The sequence below is a fragment of the Canis lupus genome, chromosome 3 (assembly GCF_003254725.2).
Source record: "Canis lupus dingo isolate Sandy chromosome 3, ASM325472v2, whole genome shotgun sequence".
Taxonomy (NCBI): domain Eukaryota; kingdom Metazoa; phylum Chordata; class Mammalia; order Carnivora; family Canidae; genus Canis; species Canis lupus.
The window spans coordinates 55,943,528-55,957,341 of record NC_064245.1 but is presented as its reverse complement, the minus strand read 5'-3'; the positions used below and the strand labels follow the sequence as shown (position 1 = coordinate 55,957,341).

Here is a 13,814-nt window from a genome sequence, read left to right as displayed (position 1 = left end):
AATTATGAGAGTAAAGAGAGAGGAAGTTCCATAAATTTTATAAAATGGGCCTTTAAAAGTCGCTTGACTTCTAAAATTTAAACATCATTTAGTTAATAATCAGTAATAACCATTCTGCAATATCACAAAGAAGTAGGAACAAGAGGAGGTAATTTGAAAATCTCTCAGATACACAGGAATCCAAGGAGCCTGGAAGCTCACTGATCTTCAGAAAGGAGATGCCCTTTCTTCTTCCTGCACAGACATGAAAAAGATTGGTGGAATCAGGGCTTTTTTTTTTTTTTTTTTTTTTTTTTTTTTTTCAGTTCGATCCTCCACTTTGCACCAGACTCTTGGGTGGAGCCCCTGTCTCTGAATTGACAGAGGCCACAGGTGGCTCCCATCTCAGGATGTCCGCGCAGGCAGGGTCCCACACCCTCGCCTGGCAGGGCCCCCACGGCCGGGGATGAGAAGTGGCAAATACTCCTTGACAGGGAGTCTGCGTTGGGGACGCAGAGACCCAACTTCCAGCATGAGGTGCTCATTGTCTCGGATGTAATTAAGGTGAGCCACTGTGTGTGTCATGGGTCAGTGTGGGCTAGACTCAGACTGGCTGCTGCGGTATCTAAGAGGAATGTGACAACTGCCCCCCAAATCTAGGTGGTGGGGTCTCCCTCCCCTGGTTTCCGGCCTCCCTGAGCTCAGCAGTGCCTGGTGGCATTTATAAAGCAATAGAAATAGAGCAAAAAAGTATTTAAAGCCCTCATCTCTTTCAACATCTTGTATGACCACACTTTCTCTCTTCCTGTAACTTTTTTTAAAAAGTAAGAAATACCTTTGTAACCTAAGGAATTTTTGTATTTTCAGCAGCACCTCTAAATGTCACGATGCTAATGAGTGAAATACAGCTGTAATGTTGTCAGGACTAACTGTGAAGTACTAGCTCGTTTCACTTCATGATAAAAAAAATCCTTTCTTCCCTGCGCATTTCAGTTCAAAATATAAAGATTATGTCAGCGGAGCTATTAAAGTGTTGGCTAATAATAGAATCATTTTCATAATGCTAATAAGACAAATCTACAGTTTTATTAAAATTCTAGAGTCTTCACCGTAGTAACATGTGTGTGCAGCTACATAGAGAAGACTCACTAAGCAAAGAAATACAAGGGCAAGAATGCGTTTGAGGAAGCATGATCACCAGTCAACCCAACTAGAGAACTAGAAGAGGCCATGGTGTAAACTCCACGTCTCAGAGAGAAGAAAGAAGACGTGGCCTCCAGCAGGAAAATCTGAAGCAGCGTCCTAAGTGGGAAGCATGAGACCAAACACAACTGAGTGTATGGAAATATAAAACCACTGCATATAGAAAACAGATACCAACAGGTTGGTTAGGAACAGAGCTGAGGAGGCTGCACGTCCCCCTCCCCCCAGAAGAGGTGGGTCTCAGGTAGGACTTCAGTGGGTGGAGGGCCCGCCTTGGTCTCCGGAGCTCAGCGGCCCCGGGTGAGAGCTGCCGCCCTGCCTCGTGGTGAGACCTTGAGCATGTGTGTGTCTTGGCCTGGCGTGCTCAGCCTCCGCGTCTGTAACACCTGCCTCCCGGGGCTGATTGCAGGGTGCCGAGTGGCACGTACTGAGTCACCTGCACTGCTCGCTGAACTGAAAAGACACTCTCTGGGAAAGAAGACAAGGGGGCTGCTGTGTTTAGCTGTGATGTGCAGCCAGAGGAAATTAAAACCGCGGACACTGGTGTCAGATGAGAGCTGGGTCCTTAGAACGCTCACAAACGTTCAGAAGCAAACCCGAATGGAAGACCGCTTACTATGTGACAAGAGTAGAGACGCACATGAGTGGGGGCAGGAATCGTCCTGAGATGCAGCTGAGATGCCCGGCTGTTGTGAAGCACTGTATGAAAACTGGACCTTTCCCTGCTTCACAGCATAGACTCTAGTGAGGTCCAGGGGGATTAAGGAGTTCAGCTTGAAATATGAAATCCTAAAAGAGCCAAATGGAAACAGGTGACTGTTTCTATAATTTCAAGTAGGAGAAGGGCTTTCTGAGCGTCACCCTAACAGTGGAAATCACTTAGGGAAAGGCTCTTATAAAACAAAGAAACTGCACTGCAGGAGAAAATCCTATACAGGAGGCCTCCGCAGGTGTGACGTACCAGGGGTCACCTTGGGGGGGCACACAGATAAGCCCTCCACTATAGTTATTGTAAATAAAATGTATTTATTCTAATTGTATTATAAAATCCTATCAGTATATCAAAACTTGGAATTCACTGGTGTGGATGCAAGGAGGAAGCCAAATTTGGCATGTCGTTTTAAAAAGGAAGTCAATCTGAACAACAATCTTAGATGAAGGACATTACAGTTGGTTCTCAAATATGGTAAAATATGTAATATGGATCTTCTGTCAGAGTGATGATTGAGATGCGAACTGTGGATGAGATGTTCTAATTAAGGCTGCTTCTTTAAAGATTAATTTATAACTAGAATTTTATACAGTCCAATCAAAACAAGTTATTATGGGGGGAGGCATGCAAAATCTTTCGGAGGTTCATCTGAAAGATCACAGAAAGAGCACGGCTTCTGTGCAACCAAGATGCAATACGCTATAAGGCTGTGCATGGACTCCAATCCTCCTGGCAGATACTCAGCGCACCTGTCCTGCTGGCACTGGGCTGGGGGATCCAAATGTAGTGGTGACCCAGGGCAGGACTTGGGCTGATGGGCATTTGTGTAGAATCACCACTGTCACAAGTGCCATGGAGGACAGGACCATGTGCAAGGAGTGTAAAACAAGAAATCTGATAATTCTTGGTACATAGAGGACTTCATCTCTGACCTAAGAATACATAATTGATAAGAAAATATATTCATGAATGAAGTGAAAAAAGCAGAAGAAATTGCTAGCCTGTAACATTTCTTGAGCGCTTAATATATACTAGGATTTTGCTGGTTCTCTACATTAATAATCTCAACAATCCAGTGAAATCGGTACTATCATTATTTATATTTTCACTCAAGGGAAATGGAGCCTGAGCTAGCAGGTGGCAGGCTGACCCAGGCTGCCCAAGCCAGAGTGTGTCCATCAGCCTTTTTTTTTTTTAAAGACACCATCATTGAGAAATAATCAAAATTCAAAACCTTGGACATACTTAACACGTATATTTTTTTAATATTTTATTTATTTATTCATGAGAGACACAGAGAAAGAGAGAGAGGCAGAGACACAGGCAGAGGGAGAAGCAGGCCCCATGCAGGGAGCTGGACGTGGGACTCAATCCCAGGACTCCAGGATCATGCCCTGGGCCGAAGGCAGGTGCTCAACCGCTGAGCCACCCGGGCGTCCCTAATGTGTACAGTTTGATGGGTTTGTACATATGCACGCACCTGTGAGCCCATCAACACAATCAAGGTGATAGACGTAGCCAATCAAGCCAAACATTTCCTGGTATCTTTTTTTTTGTGATAAAAAGATGTCACTGACATAAGATCCAACCTCTTAAGTTTCTCAGTATGCAATACAGTGGTGCTAGATGCAGGAGCTATGTAGTATGGCAGAAACCTGGAACTTACTCATCTTGCATAACTGAATAGCTTTACACCAGTTGAGCATCTCCCCATTGTCTCGTCCGCCCAGACCTGGTAACCACCACTCCACTTTGCTTCTCAGGCGGCCGTGTTGGAATATCTCTGTAAGCGGAATCGTGTGGTCTTTGTTCTTCTGTGGACTTATGTCACTTAGTACGGTGTCCTCCAGATTCGGGCATGCTGTCACAAATGGCAGGATTTCCTTCCTTTTGTAAGCCTGGTATTCTATTGTATGTGTGTGCCACCTTCTCTTTACCCATCTGTCTGTGGACACTTGGGTGTTTTTGTACCTTAGCTATGGTAAGTGATGCCGCAGTGACCGTGGGAGTGCAGATGTGTCTTCGAGAACGTGACTGAGCGTATACACCCAGAAGGGAGACTGCTGGATCACACGGCAGTTCCACTCCTGTGTGTGTGGAGCTTCTATGCTCTTTTCACAGCAGCTGTACCTTTATGTGTCCGCCAACAGTGCACAAGGGTTCCAATTTCTCCACATAATTGCCAACGTTTTGCTCTGTTTTGTTTTGTTTGCTTTATAATAGCCATCCTCACGGGCATGAGGTGGTATCTCATTGTGGTTTGGATTTGCATTTCCCTCTTGATGAGAGCCCTGGAGCATCTTTTCATGTGTCTGCTGGCCATGTGGATGTCTTCTTTGGAGAAACGTCTATTCAAGTCATTTGCCCATTTTTTTAATCTGCTCTTGGCAATGAAATTATGGCTATGACACCAAAAACAGAGTCGACAAAAGCAAAAGCAAACACGTGAGACTACATCAAACTAAAAGCCTTCTGCACAGCAAAGGAAGCCATCAACAGAAGGAAAAAGCCACCTACAGAACGGGAGAAGATATTTGCAAACCACATATCTGATTAATATCTAAGATGTTAAGAAGTCGTACAATTCAATCCAAAAAAAAAACCCCAAAACACACAGTAACTCAATTGAAAAATGGGCAAAGAACTTAAAAACATTTTTCCCTCTTAATCATTATGCTACAATGCCAGAAGAATTTCAGGATTACACACACACACACACACACACACACACACATGTGCGTGCTAACGTTTGTTCACACACCGAAACATCTGGCCACATACATATCTAAATATTAGAAAGTTATAAATCAAGGTACTGGGGCAGCCCGGGTGGCTCAGCGGTTTAGCGCTGCCTTCAGCCCAGGGCCTGATCCTGGGGTCCTGGGATCAAGTCCCGGATTGGGCTCCCTGCATGGAGCCTGCTTCTCCCTCTGCCTGTGTCTCTGCCTCTCTCTCTTTCTCTGTGTCTCTCATTTCTAAATAAAAGCTTTAAAAAAATAAATCAAGGTACCAACTATTGTATAAAATATATTTTATCCTCCTACCTAGACAAATAGAACTTCATAACGAACTGGAAGGCCAGGTTAGAATCCAGAACTCTCAGCCTCCATGGGGTCCTGCCGTGGAGCCTGAGCAAGTGGGGAGAGGTAGCTGTGGCCAGGATCCGCATCTCCCACCCCTCTTCTGCCCCGTGGTCAGGCTCCACCCCACACCACAAGGGGTTCTCCGGCACACATGTGTAGACACCCCAGGCCCATCCACACCTGTCCCCTGCAAACGGCCACTCCCTTAGACACACCTTGGGCCTGTGCACACATTTTCGGTGGAAGGCCTAAGGGACTGTCAGGGGAGAGGTCCACATAGACACCTCTGGGCACAAGGTCCCATTGTGACCTCACATTATGGGGAGAGGCACAGCCAGAGGGCAGCAAGAGTGGGACCTTCGAGCATGGGGTCCAGGGCTGGGGCCTCTCTTGTCTGACACATAAAATGACTTAAAAATATATATGAATTTATATTTAATATTAATATAAATATTAAATATTTATATATAAAATAAAAATATATTTAATGACCTAAATACATATATGTATTTATGTATGTATGTATATGTATTTGTAAGTCACTTACAAACTTTGTATATATACATATATATATGAGTTATGAGGTAGCAATTGAGGTAAGTACTGTTATTCTCCCCATTTTGCATACGGGGAGCGATTACACAGGAACTTGCATGCCCCAGGACAGGGAGGTTGTAAAGAATACCTGTGACAGCCTCCCTCGCGGCCTCCCTCCTTGCTCCTCCTGCCCCCTGCCTCTCTTCCTTCCCTCCTTCCCGTCCTCCTCTCCACAAACGTTTGGAGGGCACCCCGTGGTGTGCCAGGCACCGCCTTTACCCAAAGATTCAAGGGTGATGGGGACAGACTCTCTCTGCGGTATACAATGTAGTGAGGAGACGAGCATCGATCCCACACAAATACATGTCTAATTACAATCTGGGACGAGTGCACTGACAGATAAGCATGTGTTGATTTGTTGGTTGTCTTTGATTTCAGGTTTCCTGCTGAGACAGGGAGGAATGTAAATCTGTTTTTCTCTTAAAGCCAGGGGCCTTCCGTATTTGCTGCAAACCTTCGAAGTGGATGCATTTCGTACAGCTAGCCAGAGCTGGGTAGGCTTCTGACACGTCTATAAGCTCATTAAGTCAACTCTACCACTTAACTCTTTACCAAGAGTTTCAGAGGCACACCTTCCTGCAGTGCTACGCAGCCAACTGCCCGCTTATTGAAGGTGGGGGTCTTACTCGGACCTCCGTGCCAGGTTCCCATGGAAACGCAGAAGAGCGGGTGGAAGGGGGTCTGCGAGCTCCTACAAACCCATTTGCCTTCTGGATGTCCATGCACCACACACCAGAAGAGGCCAGAGGTGGTGGTTAATGCCCGGTATCTTGGTGCTGCTCCTCCGACTGCCCTACTCTAGATGATTTCTCGTAAGTGGACCCTCGCGGTGTGGGGGATGGACGGTGGTCATCTTAAAACTAGGCAGAGGCCCCGTCAGCGGAGAGCAGGAGGGTCCTCACTCTCACTCGACAGTTAACACCCTCCACAAGGATTTTGGCTGAGAAGACCTAAAATCATGTTATTTTTAAATAGCTTTTGTGTTGTGGGACAGGCTCCTAGGAGGAGGATCCACTTGTGCCGTGTGACATTGGTTCTGTGGATTTCGGATTGCCTGTTGATCTTACAGCTTTTTGCACACGGTTTTCATAGTTTCCAGTAACCAATAACTAAATCCTGACGAACTTTACCTTGGGAACGGAACCGTTGTATCTTTATCATACTTAAGCGTCAGTTAGACAAATATTACCCAAGCAGCAAAAGCAGCTTGTCTTCCCCCACTCCCTCGCCCTGGACTGAACATTCCAGCTTTTTAAAATTTTCATCTCCTGCAGAGGAAAATCTTATTCTTAAAACTGGTTTTACACACACACACACACACACACACACACACCTTCCTTTCTCAGGTCTGCTGCAGGGGCGCCAGTCTGTGGGCGCCCGTGGGAACTGGTACACCTTGCGGTGGCTTCCTTACCCCTCACTGGAGTGTCTTCTGCTGCCTGGTGGCCTTCCGGGGTGCACGAGGGACTGGCCTGGACGCGGTGAATGAGCCCCCGCCAGGATTGTCGTGTCCTGCCCCAGGATTTCCAGCTGGGATGCGTTTCCTCCAAGTCACTTACAAACTTCAAGGCAACTGTTGGTTTGTGGAGGTTTTTTTGTTTTGTTTTGTTTTTTGTTTGTTTTTTTTGCCTGGGGATTGACAGGATTTGGGAAAGCACCAAAGCCCCAGAATCCGAGCTCAGAAAAGAATGAGGACATGGCTAAGGAAGGGGGACTATCTTGTCTCCAAGGTCTCTTCTACCCTATGAGCCCGAGTGGGGTGTGAGTGCTGCAGAGGGAACCAGCTCAGTTCAGGCGCAGGCAGAGAAACCCAACGCTCATGAAGCTTCTGAAGCGTCCCAGGGCCTAACGCCCAACCCGCCACCACCACCACCTCTGCTCCTCCCTCTCTACCTCCACCTCATTATTACATTATCACTATTATGATGAAGCACTTTGTAAGCTCCCAGGCTTCGTTGCCACCCTAGATGTGTATAATCTCCTGCGATGCCTCCATTTACTCGTTTAAGGAATGAGGTTGTCACGGGTGCCCGTCGCAGTGCTACAGCTTCACACGGGCAGATGCTCCCCGCCCCAGGCCCTGCACCTGGAAGGCACTCAGTGAACGCTGCCGTCTCGGTTTGGGAAATCCCAGGTGCACTCTTTCCCATGTCACCTCAGAAATGACTTAACCTCTGTGTTTCAGGGTCCGTCTTTGGAAAAGGGGGAGATGTCCATTTTTCACAGCATGGAGTTAGCACAGGGATTACAGAGACCCTGCAGGCAGGGGCGCCTGGGGGCATCTGTCAGTGAAGCATCTGCCTTCATCCCGGGTCATGATCTCAGGGTCCTGGGATCGAGCCCCATGTTGGGCTCCCTGCTCCATGGGGAGCCTGCTTCCCTCTCCCTCTGCCCTTCCCCTTGTGCTCTCTTTCTCTCAGATAAATTAAAATGCTACCCGCAAAAATGCAGCACGGTCCCTCATGCCAAGGCCACAGTGTCACATAGTAGATGCTCAGAAAGTGTCTGTGGGGCATTGTATGGGCAGCTGATGCGCCGCCACGCCGAGCGGCAGGCCGGGGTAGAAGGTCTGAGATTGTAGGTACATAGTGTCGCCGTGGTGAATGGAGTCAGCAGATGTGAGGGCCACAGATAGCTGTGACTGTCCCCACTCACGGTGGGCGACTTCGCAGCCACACAGATGCTACTGTGCACACAGCCCAGCGACCCAGAGGGGGGGCTCTGCAACTGCAGGCCTCACTGTTCCTCAGGGGCCGCATCTGCGGCCGGAGCCCTGACACCATATGTGCGGCCGCCCCAGCACGTGTCGGGTGGCTGCTCGGGGCACAAGCGTCCCTGTGCTGCCAGCGTCACATCTGTAAGGAAGCCCAGTCGCCTCTCACAGAACTGGGCCAGCTGAACTCTAACCAGATTCAAGACACATAACTAGGGAAAGAAAAGCAGCCACGGCAAGTCAGCCCCAAGTTGCTCCCGTCCAGACAGCGGGCACTCGCAGCTTCCCGGCCCTGCTCCCTGGGTTTCAGAGAAAAACAGGCATCACGCCGTCTTCTCTGGGGTGTTCACCTGCTCCAAGGTCAGCGGTCTTTTTCTTTTTAACCTTTCACAATTTCAAACGTCTAGGAAAGTGCAGACACAGGAATAGTTGGAAGAATACACATGTGTTCTTTACCCAGATTCATCAGTTGTGTGGGGTTTTTTAAAAGATTTTATTTATTTATTCATGAGAATAAATACCCACACCCACACCCACACTGTCTCTGTCTCTGTCTGTCTCTGTCTCTCTCTCTCTCTCTCTCACACACACACACACACACACACACCTACTTTCTGAAACCACCAAGAGTCAGTGAGCACGTCCTGGCCCTCTACCCTTAGTCACCTTGTTACGCATGTCCTCAGACCCAGGATCTGCTCTCACAAACCCCACCACTGTGACCCACTTTAGTGTGTTCCACGCTGACAGCGCTTTCATCAAGTCCACCGTCCTGTTCCGATGTTGTCAGTCAGGGTCAGCACCTTTTACGTCCCAAAAGATGAAAGAATCAAAAAGATGAAAATCTCAGAGACTGAGTAGAGTCGTATGTATTTTAAAATCCTCACCTTTTGGAGTAAATTCTTGAGTGGGCACACGCGCGCGCACACACGCACACACACAACTGTGCTTTAAGCCACCCACCTTGAGGTGCTCTAGGCTCTTTTGTGTTTGCACTGTCTTAGTGAAAACTCCCTACGAGCCCCGTGTCCACCGTGTAGGCCGGTGTCCCAGGTCCTAGAAAGGGAGGCTCAGGGAACGAGGGGCACAGGCACGCAGAGCAGGCTCTGCCAAAGCCCGGTTCGTTCTCCAGCCGCCAGCTCTCCAGCCGTCCCTGGGCTGGGCTCGGGAGGTACTAGAGGGAATGCTGACCTCTGCCCCCACTTTGGCTTTGCTCTGCAGGAAAGATCTCAGACTTAGAGGGAGGAGGAACCTGGGTTCTACTAATCAGACGAGAGCAGACTACAGAACTCTGAGCCTCAGTGTCTTGAGCTGTGCAATGGGGGTGCTAGCGGAAGCCAAGCACATCTGTCCAGTGTCAGCACCGTGTCTGTCTGCGGAGGTGCTCAGTAAGTGGCAGCCAGCATGTCATGGGGGGAGAAGCAGGGAGGCACACAATTCTGACACAGTCCCCAGATGGCTGTAACAGTAGCTAGGGCCTCCAAGGATCCCCCCAAGAATGTCTCGAAAGGGAGGCCAACTCTCAGGGGCCATCAGAGGTGTCTTCAGAGGAGGCGTTTGACCCCAGAATGGGAAGGCAACTTTCCAAAAGACTGGAGGGAGTCTGGAGGCTGCAGGAGGGTGAGGAAAAGGGAAGGGGAAGCAGTCCATATTCCACCTGCAAAGCACAGGCCATCAAGAGGCTACAGCTTCCTCTGTGGGGCTAGCCCTAGAGCCAGAGGGCTGGGCCAGTGGAGGGGAGGCTGGAAGCCCCCACCGACATACTGCAACAATCGATTTGCACGGACCCCTCCCGATGCACGCTGACAGCACCTGCCCCACCTCCACCCCTGGGCCATTAGCAGGTGCAGGCTAGTAGAGGAGCCAGTGAGAACAGACCGGCCCAGCCCTCCCTTTATTAGGGACTTTACTTTACTTTATTTATTTATTACTTTATCAAAGTAACCAGGTACTTTTTTTGGACTATAAAATTAATAATGCTCATCATCGATGATTTTGAAAATATTTTTTAAGTCTTTTTTCGCATTTTCAATTAGGGAACTCTCACTCTGTAATGGCTTTGTTACCTGGCACATCAGAATAATTCAGAGGCTGGTTAGCTGGTATGAAGTCACTAGACACCACATGGACCCCCCCCTTCCACCTTCCCTCCTATGACCTGTCAGCACCTCCTATGACCTGCAGCTGCCCTGCAAGGTCCCAGCACCCCTTCTCACCCAGGGGGAAAGCCTCCTGTGGCGGCAGGCTACCCAGTGGTTTTCCTACAGGCGATCCATTTTGAAAGTTATGGATTTTGCTGAATGTAAAACCCCTATCTTGGAAATAAGACCCCATCCGCTGTGATTCTCAGGCAGAAGCTGGCAGCAGTGTCACCAGGAGCATCTCGTACCCTCTCGCATCCCCCTCTGGAGCATTGGGGTGGGGGTGCTGGGCCTGTGTTTGGGCCTTCAGCTCCCCAGGTGGCGGTGGTTCCAATCCTCTCCATCAGAGGGTGTTTGTTTACTGGCTTCACGCTGAGCAGGAAGGGACCCCAGAGGGAGCTGGTTATGCCAAAGCCCCAAGCTGGAGCCCCCTCATTAAAGCTCCACTCACCCAGTTGTGCCTCTAAATGGCACAGTGCCCTGGAGCTTTTAAAACACAGTTTACTCCCAAAAGTAAGCACTTGTGTCTTCTCTTCCAGGAACAGATCCGCCAAGTGAAGCTCAGCTCTCGTCTCTGGCCTCAGTGTGGCCCTGACAGCCATCAGGGAAAACAGCACGAAGCAGAGATCTGATTCATCCAGGTTACCCGTCCTGTTAACTTTGTCTTTTTTTAAAAAATATTTCTTCTGGTCTAAAAAATATTATCTTACACAAATGCTGGCAAAAGTGTTGTGTTTCACTTCACAAAGGGCTTCTAAGAGTTCTTTTTTTTTTAATTTTTTTTTAAATTTTTATTTATTTATGATAGTCACAGAGAGAGAGAGAGAGGCAGAGACACAGGCAGAGGGAGAAGCAGGCTCCATGCACCGGGAGCCTGACGTGGGATTCGATCCCGGGTCTCCAGGATCGCGCCCTGGGCCAAAGGCAGGCGCTAAACCGCTGCACCACCCAGGGATCCCACTTCTAAGAGTTCTTAAGAGCTGAGGGTAGCTTCCCCTAAAGCGCTGGAAATGTGATTCAGCTTATATCTGGGTTTTATAGAAAATTTGGAAGAAGGTAGATGATGCAAGAGATAGGTGCATCTGCCACAGGTGTGGCCCGAGGGTCCCGGACACCCCACCCGAGTCGGTTCGGGGCAGGGGTGCAAATAACAAGCCTGGGGCCCTCCTGGTGGCTCCGCCCCATGTGTTTCCCCACCCCAGCCTTTAGCCCCAAATCTCAAACACGGCCAGGCCTTGCTGGTGTGCAGGCACCTCTCCCTGTTCCTTTCTCCTGACTTCGTGAAAAATCGGGATACAAATCAACCCATTCTTGAGAGAAGCACCTGACTATGTCCTCAAGGGGAGTTAGAAGGAAAGCCATCATTCCTTCCCTGCCTTTGTGTTTTTATCATGTTTGTTCTGTGTGGTTTGTGGAACAGCAAACTATTCAATCCAGCTTGAAAACACACCCACACCCACACCCACACCCACACCCCAGGGAAGTGTGTTGGAAGGACCCAGGAAGCCCTGCCAAGGGCAGGAAACACAGCCTTGTCTCAAGGGGCTGACACCATTGGCTGCAAGGACAGAGGGGTGGCTCACACTCCTTGTCTCTCTGGGGCTCCTGGGTCCCTAACCTTCTCCTCATTTCTGCTTCTTTCTCTCTGCTTCTGTCCCTGTAGCTCCTCAGGCCAAATACCTGGCGGAAGCTTCCAGAATCTCTGAGTCGCAATATCTAAGTTTATCGTAGGGACAATCTGGTTCAGCGTGAGTCCCATTAGCTCAGTGGGGGCAGGGTCCACCAAGGTCCTGGGACTGGCCCCCCAGCATGCATCCCCCCCACGTCACTTCACCCCAGCTCTGTCATTCATAGATGTGCACACATTTCTCTACCTCTGACTTCTCAGTCCACACGGCAAGCGTTCCTGGAACACTCTGCTCTTTCTACCTCTCTGGCACCATCAATCGCTCCTTCTTCCAGCCACAGAATCCCTGATTGCCTTCTGGAAATACCCCTCATCCAACACCGTGCAGGTTCAGGTGAGGCTGTCACGTCCCACTCTGCCACCTGTCTGGGCAGTGGGTCACTGTGATTCAAGGTCAGAGGAGGAGCATGTGACCCAAGCAGCAGGGCCAAGGAGCTGGGCCTGAAGCTGCCCATGGTCATCTTGGTTTGCCCCAAAATGAAGCCAGCACAGACAAAAGGCAGAGCCAAGAAACAAACCAATGATGGACAACGTGGTTTGAGCAACTCAATCTGGACACATCTGAAGTACATGTCTCTCCCCACCCCCCACCCCTGCAAAACAACCTGTTTTTTGCTTAAGCCAATGTGAGTTGTACTGAAGTTACTTTTCCCAGGAATGACCCTGGCTGGGCAGAGGGTGGACCCGTAAGACCCTCCTGAGGTCTGAATCACTTGCAGAATTGCAACTCAGTGACTTCCTAATTTCTGAAAGCGCTCTGGATGGCGGACATTCTCGAACACAAGTCTCCGGTGTGGGCTCTGCTCTGAGAATACTGGCATCTGCAGCTCTTTTCAAGACCCAGACTTCAGGATTATATAAATACGTTACCCGTGGGAATGAGAGTTTGGAAGGTAAGTGGACATAACATTAAGGGCCTATGGGATTCAACAGACAAAAAGGGCACGTGTAGACACAGTGACAAGTGGAGGGCCCTATGTAGGACTGGGCAGGTGGGTTCTTATCAGGGGGGAGCGGGGCTGCAGCAGCCCCTACGGAGGATGGACCAGTGCATCTTCCTTGTTGCCCCTGGGGAGGAGCACAGGTCATCCTGCCAGTTTGCCCCCCTGCAGGACCAGCAGGTCCCAGTGGCTCAGCCACCTACCCCATGCCAACAAACCTCCCTTTCAAAATCCCCAGTGGGAAGTGCCGGGATGAGGAAGGGGTTGGAAGGCTTAGATCATTCACGGGCTGTTGCTCTTCCTAAATCCCAGCTCTGCTACATCCTGTAATCTGACCCTGCAGGCATGCCCCCTGAGGAGACACTGGGGGCATGACCCCAAGGTTCTCAGGCTCAGCAACCTCTCTTCTTAACAGGACCCTAGCAACCTGCTTAATCTGGAGAGTTGAAAAGAACCAAATTAACAGCAAAGATGAATGCAAAGATAACCCTTAGGAAATAAGCACCAGCCTCTCTTCCTCAGGGTTCTGAGGGCCTGGGCTGCAATCTTACCCTAGAATAATCAATCAGGGCCGAGAGAGACTTAAACTATTTCTAGTGTTTGAGAATTCCAGTATATGTTTTGATACAAGGAAGAACATCTATATTTAACATCAACCAACAATGGTGCGATATAATCATGCTAGTTCCCAATGATGATAGGATTGATGAAAAACACATTAAGGGAGCTGGTGCCCCTGGGGGGCTCAGTCAGTGAAG

At 49.2% G+C, this 13,814-nt stretch overlaps 1 long non-coding RNA gene across 3 annotated transcripts; it reads left to right on the top strand.

Annotated features, from left to right (window-relative positions):
* Nucleotides 1–6,042: 6,042 nt before the first annotated feature.
* Nucleotides 6,043–11,143, top strand: LOC112653738 (uncharacterized). 3 transcript variants are annotated; one of them, XR_003132464.3, is made up of 3 exons: nucleotides 6,043–6,386; nucleotides 9,509–9,675; nucleotides 10,968–11,143. It is a non-coding gene; the product is annotated as an uncharacterized LOC112653738 (long non-coding RNA). The 3 variants fall into 3 exon arrangements; XR_003132465.3 differs by lacking the exon at nucleotides 6,043–6,386 and adding an exon at nucleotides 7,417–7,708; XR_003132466.3 differs by lacking the exon at nucleotides 6,043–6,386 and adding an exon at nucleotides 7,729–8,647.
* The last annotated feature ends 2,671 nt before the right edge of the window (nucleotides 11,144–13,814 follow it).